The sequence below is a fragment of the Lissotriton vulgaris genome, chromosome 1_1 (genome assembly GCF_964263255.1).
Source record: "Lissotriton vulgaris chromosome 1_1, aLisVul1.2, whole genome shotgun sequence".
NCBI lineage: Eukaryota > Metazoa > Chordata > Amphibia > Caudata > Salamandridae > Lissotriton > Lissotriton vulgaris.
This window is the reverse complement of record NC_141685.1, coordinates 116,887,295-116,893,797: the sequence shown is the minus strand read 5'-3', so window position 1 is coordinate 116,893,797 and position 6,503 is coordinate 116,887,295. Positions and strand designations below refer to the sequence as shown.

The 6,503-nt window shown below is 45.4% G+C and overlaps 1 non-coding gene across 1 annotated transcript; it reads right to left on the bottom strand.

Moving 5' to 3' along the window:
- Positions 1–256: 256 nt before the first annotated feature.
- LOC147737685 (small Cajal body-specific RNA 16) lies at positions 257–434 on the bottom strand. The gene has a single exon (XR_015300187.1).
- Between the last annotated feature and the right edge of the window lie 6,069 nt (positions 435–6,503).

The following is a 6,503-nucleotide window of genomic DNA, read 5'->3' as shown; positions in this document are numbered from 1 at the left end:
AGCGAGCAACACACAGAGCGAGCGCACATCGGAGGCAGCTACTGCCTTGGACTTTGCCTCAGTTTTAACAGGGACAGCTAAGAAGAAGACAGTCTCAGTTAAGCAAACAAAAATGAAATTACAAACAGAACAAATGAAAAAATTTGAACAGATTTCGTAAAGACAAATGGGCTAAGCAGCCAAGTTCACAAAACCTGCTGAGCTACTAAACCAGGCTAAATATACACATTTTAATCATAGGGTAGTTCACCTAAACGCGTTTTTTCAGTATCATACATGATCACCAAACTGCTGCTAAGATGTTCACACCTGTTACTGCACGAGCCCCTCTGAGGAGGTAGCCCTCTGGTTTCTCGGGGTCCAGGAATGGCTGCCTTGGTATCGAACTGAGCCCAGGCAGGGTCAGCCACACAAGAGCCATCCTCCTTGACCATGTGCTCCATCACCAGAGCGAAATGAAATATCCACACACACACACGCAAGAACAGGCAGTAAAGCAGTTTACACTTAAAATAAAATCAAACAGAAAAAAAAAATGACGTGGGTTTATGCCGGGCACGTTCCCGGGGAGTGTAACACGGATTACTTTCATTCTTTACAACTTCCCCCCAAGGGCGCTATATAAAACCACTCAACAGACTACAAATATAATTCGCATTCCTGCTGGTAAGAAGCTCCTCGCAGCCCAGGTATAAAGCACTAGCAAACGCCGCAGATAATTAATCACTTCCCTCCTACCTCCCTAAAACAAATGGAAGAAATATCCACTAACGAAACAGTGCAGGAACGTTAAAGAATTCCGTGTGCCTGTCCAGGAAGCGCAGCACATTCTGGTACTCCCTTACACACGCGGTCCAACTCTTATCTGCAATTAAAGGCTGTACGTTGCCTACAACACCCTGCACGGAGGTTGACAGACAATTATCACGTTTCTCCACAAAATAACCCCTTCAGCAAGCTCTTTTCTCCACAAATCCCCCAAAGGCCTGTTCACTCGGCCACCAGCTCTTACCTTCCTTCTTGGCCTTTGGTGCCATGTTGGGGCTGAAAGAGAGACGCACAGGGTCTACCAGCTAATATCACAGGGACTCGCTCAAAGAACTCTCGCGAGATCACTAATCCAATCGCAAACGTTGCAACGCAACTAACATTCCTGACGTCATTTTTCGTTGAGGCTTGACACGCACGCTGGTGAACATTTCAAAAGTGGATATCCGGAGACCTTTCCGGCCGACCCTTGTCATTAATATGAATAAAAGACAACTAAAATATTGCCAAGTTGCTATGTTGGGTTTGACTTCCGACATTTTATTTATTATTCACAGAAAAAGTCAAACCGCTTTTCTACAATATACGAGGAGAATATAACATATTTGGGGAGTGCAGAATGTTCTGTGTTACGTGTCTAGCCTTAACATCTGATGTACTAGCCAAGCGATGGAATAAACATATCAGTAAATTAAAAAAACAAGCGTAAACACGAAGGAACTAAGCCCCGTCCTTTTCAGATTGGGGGGGGCGTGTTTCTTTGATTGGCTGAAGACGTCACAGAGAGAAAGAACCGAAAAAACACCCCCCCAATCCGAAAAAGACGGGGCTTAAATTGACAAACAAACCTCTTCTCGAATGGCTGGCCGCCGTTTAGGAAGCCAGCCAATGGAGAAGAGGGGCGGGTTTAAGTCCTACTACTAGAAAACATAATATCTCGCCATCGAGACTGCACAAGCGCAGCCTACGCTAGCCGAGACCTAAAAATGGCATCAATGTTGTGCATTGGCATGCTGAAGGCACCATCTATGCATGTTTGTAATTCTGAGGAGATATGATATCATTCTATTCTGACTCGTGTTGCAGGCGAACCCTAGTACGAGTCTACACTAACTGTTTATTGCTCATTTTAAACTAATAAAGAGATTGAATTGGAGGACTCTGAGACTCTGAAAATGCATCTCTGCCACGTACAAGACCTCTCTGGTGGTTTACTCGGATGCAGGAGCAAATCTTGCAACAATACCTGAACTCCCGACAGTCATCTTCAAAAGTCTGAGTATAAAACAAGCTTGCAAAAACTAGTTTCTTTACAGGTGCTTGTTGTTGTCCTAGATATCATGTATGCATGCGTATCTGCGGTGGCTGTCCTTAAGTGGCATTTTGTTAACTATTCAAAAGTGTACTCAAAGCGAGCTCTGGCTGATGCTTGCGCATCCACAGAGCCATCGTTGAATGAACAAGTTTTGTTTCAGTAAAGCACATTCACATATTCTCCATGTAGATATGCGTGCATTTGTGGTAGGAGCGATCTTTGATGAGATTTGTTAAAGCAAGTGCCATTTGAAGATGCAAGTAGTGCATGCGTGCACTGGCGGCACGTTAGCATGTCAGCGTGCGTGTGCGCGCAGCCATCTCTTTTTGGTAGCACATACTCGGGCTTGTGGTGCGCCCCTGCTTGCTCCGGAAAGGCGGATGCCGCCACAAGCACGAGTATGTGCTTCCAAAAAGAGCAGAGCAGCGGCTAAAGGTCCTCCTATGCAGCACATGTGCACTGCGTATGCGAGACCTAAAAATGGCATGCAGTATAGTACCCTTTAAATGGGTGCTTGTGTTTATCAGTTGTTTCAGGTGCATGGGCTCCATGTCATGAATTAATCTAACTGCTGTGGTATTATCAGGTTCATCCAGATGGAAGTTAAAGTCCCCCAATAATGTAATGGGGCTCTTGCTGGCCGCCATGTCTGATATTAAGCTGGGAAATTCCTCTAGGAATGGAGTGGAGGGTCCTGGAGGTCTATAGAGCAGTGTGCCTGAAAACGAGTTATTAGCCGATGTTTTAGGCTGAATTGTACAGTTTCACTGTTGGTGGTGGCAATGGGCGATATCATGCATTCATAGTCGTTTTTGTAAATGATTGCTACCCCGCCTCCCGTTTTTCCCATCCTTCCTTGTCTTTGGATAAGGAAATCTGGGGTTAGTCCTTGGATTATGTCAGGGTCGGACCAGTCAATGTTAAGTTCTTCATTCTCTATTAGCATTATGATTTCTGTGGTGTGTGCTGGCGAGGATCTACTGTTAATAAGTCCCATTTCCCATTGCTCATTCCTTGTGGGCTTATCTAGTTGTAGTGGCCCTTCAATCTTGCCTGAGTTAAATGTAGTCCGGCAGAAAGGGCATGACATCTTCTTCCCTATCGAGCTTGTTGGCTCTAGAATCATCTCACAATGAGCTCTACTCGAGTATCTCAATGAGAGTAATACTGCTCTATCATATGTGATGAGCTTACCGTTTTCTGGGACGAATCTGGCATGATTCCTTGCCCATGACCGTGTCCGGACGCAGACGGGCTTGCCTAAGGCGCGCCCGCATTGTGCCGCTGCGCGTCGGTGCTGCGGGCACCATAAGTAGGCTTTTGCTTAACTACTAGAGCGCTGACCTGTCCCTCGCTCCCCACGAGGGCGAGTCCTCTCAGCTGTGCTCACTGGTCCTGCCCGCCCAGCTCCTGTTCTACTGTTCGACGTAGGTCAGGCTTCCCCAGTGAGTAAGCATTCAAATCAATTTCAGTTAAAAAAACCCCTTGTTTCAAAAAGCTTTAAATGTAAAATGCAATTGTCTTAGAAGTATCCAGAGTAATTTTAAAAGCGATACATTCAATCATTCAAAATACTCTGGCTTAAAAAGGCTGTGCAAAGAAGCAAGTTCTCAGTTAGTACTCTCTGGTACCGTGTGTCTGACCTGTGTCTGTTTCTCTGATTATTCCTGTTTCTCTTGTTCAGCCATGGCAGCTTCTTGAGCTGTGCAGGGTGTGAGCATCTTGAAGGGCAGCCCCAGCTCTACCTCTCCCAATCCCCCCAATGAACGCGCTACGGCTTAGCAAGGGAAACAGGAAGGATCTGATCCTCTTGTCACCAGACATTAGGAATAAACAGACTCGCTGAAGAAATGTTGCAAAAATGTAACAGACTCGCTCAGTAACCAAGAATGACTCAGCGAGCCTGTCTGCTCTGACACTTCTGGAAAGTTAGGGAAGGATTAGCAGAAAGAGCAGCTTTTACTCCCATGGGACCACCGAGTGCAAATGAGATACAGCGGCCCCGGCTCAACCCCGACCCCTTTTTGAAGAACATGGAAATACACATGTAGCTGGGGCGGTTGACAGGGAGGATCTAGATCAGTGATCAGTGATACTCAAAGAACGGCCCGGGGGCCGCATAAGGCCCTCCAGGTCATTACATGCGGACCCCCGGGCAGCAGCAGCACTGGGCTGCCGTTTACTCGACTTAGAACTAACATGAAAAAGAAACGTACATATACAGCAAACACTTATTTAAAGATTAATTGCAGTTAGGAAAAGGAAGTAACTAGGCCCTTAACTTTAGGAACACCTTCATTCTTAAAGGCAGCCACTAGATATACATGCTTTGTTTCCCTACCCTGACTTTACACCCCGCTGGCATCAGTGCGGCCCTCGGTTACCCCACAGACCAAACTTTGTGGCCCCCTAGAAAATGTTTGTGAGTACCCGTGATCTTGATCAACAAAAGGCGGGAGTAGTTAGATAGGAGGACGAAACTGAAGCTTGCATCTCTAAAAGGCACAAACAGGAACCAATGAAAACAAGCATTGGCATAGCCAACAGGTCTCCCCTTTGGGACCTTATAAGTGTTTAGCCATGCAACAGTTGATGTTGTTGCACCAAGGATATTGTGCTGGATAACTAAACACGTATACGGTCCCAAAGGCGAGACCTACTGGCTATGCCAATGCTTGTTTACCTGATGGGCATTGGCTGACTGCTACCTGGTTACTGAGGCCCTAGTGAGGTTGAGATGAGACATATTTGGGGGAGTTTTAGCCACATCAGATGATGCTGTGCACACCTAAGCCTGGGTAGCAATGAGGCGCAGTTGGTGCTGACTGTGAGTGCGTTCTTTCAATTGACGGGGCCGCCCCTGTTTACTCTGGTGAAAGCCAAAAACGGAATTCAAGTCGATCTTCTCATCACACAGACTTTTCAGGTGAACAAAATGTCAATGTTTGCTGAGGCCCTTCAAATTAGTTGCCCAACTCCACCAGTGAGGGTCAATGAACATGGTTGATACAAAATAATCATGTCTAAGGATCGATGCAGATAACAACAACAAAAACCAAGCATTGGCCATGCCAATTGGTTTTGCCATGTTAGTGTATTATGAAAATATGTCCTCGGTGCAGTGCAGAGTTGGAAAAGCATTCCAATGACACATGCGTGGCTCAGACAGGGCGGGAGGGGAATCCTTGCCCACTTGTAGTTGTCAATCAAACACAATAGGATTTTGTACAACAGGTGCTCTGAACTCAGATTTTTTAAAGTGCTTTCATAATGGTTAAATAAATGTTGCCTAAAATCACACTATTTAAGCAGGTAAGATGCGCCGCGAACCATGGCTGCAGCAGGGTTGGGTTGCTTCTGCGTTCTGGTTTTGTATAATATTTGCTGCCCCGTAACTAATTGCAGCAGCGCCAGTCTCAAATTCAGCAGCAATGTATGCTTCCTTCCGGCAGTATAAGAAGTAATTGTCCCCCGCCCCCTCCCTGCCCCCTCCATAGACGTACTTGCAGTGTTTCTTAGACAGGACCTTTCCTCTTGTGTTAGCATAAGACAATTTCCAGCACTTAGAGTACAATAGTTGTCGTGTGGGGAGAGGGGGAGTTTGGCTGCTTTGCGGGGTGGCTGTTCTACAGATGTGCACATTCACTTGAAGTGATTACTTCACACTTCTTCCTTCATGAGATGCTGCCGCAAGCGGACCTAATGGAATCCTATGGAGTCTAAAACAAATTAAAGGGTGAACTAGTTATTACGTCGTTGGAAAGCACACTTTCACCACTGCTTTAAATTGCATAAGGATCAATGTGCAATTAATAGAAAACACAAAACTGCTGAAGGCCCTGGAAAATAACTACTACATGTTACACGTGTTTATTCCAACAAATAAAGTAGACGATAAAATATAGGCAAAGTTGGTTTAAAACAAAAACGACTATTAAAATTTGGATTAACAAAATGAGCATGTTCCGCTTTAGTGAAAAAGCAGTAAGATAATTGTGCAAATACGTCAAAAGCAACACAACTAATGAACCTAGCGTTCAAGTTTTATACCCTGGAGAGAAAGGCTGCATAAATTCATTTTGCAGTGTTTTAAAATTACGAGAGTCCTGGAGACCAGGCGGGTGCAGCTTGTGCCGTCTCTGCCTCCCGTCTTCAATTAGGTACTCCACTGCTTTGTTGCATGGGAATTGAGGATGAGTGCTTGATTAAAAAAAGGGTTGCTGGTATTCATTAAGGATCTGGCACTGGCAAACTCCTTCTCCCTGGGATGAAGGATACTGTCTCCCATGGAGCGGACAAAATAAAAACAAAATAATAAAGAAAAAGCAGACAGGGGCCATTTTCCCTGAACTGAACATATGTAATAAGAGCGTCCTGTGGCCCATTTCATGGCACGTATGCATGCCAATAAGGTAGTTTA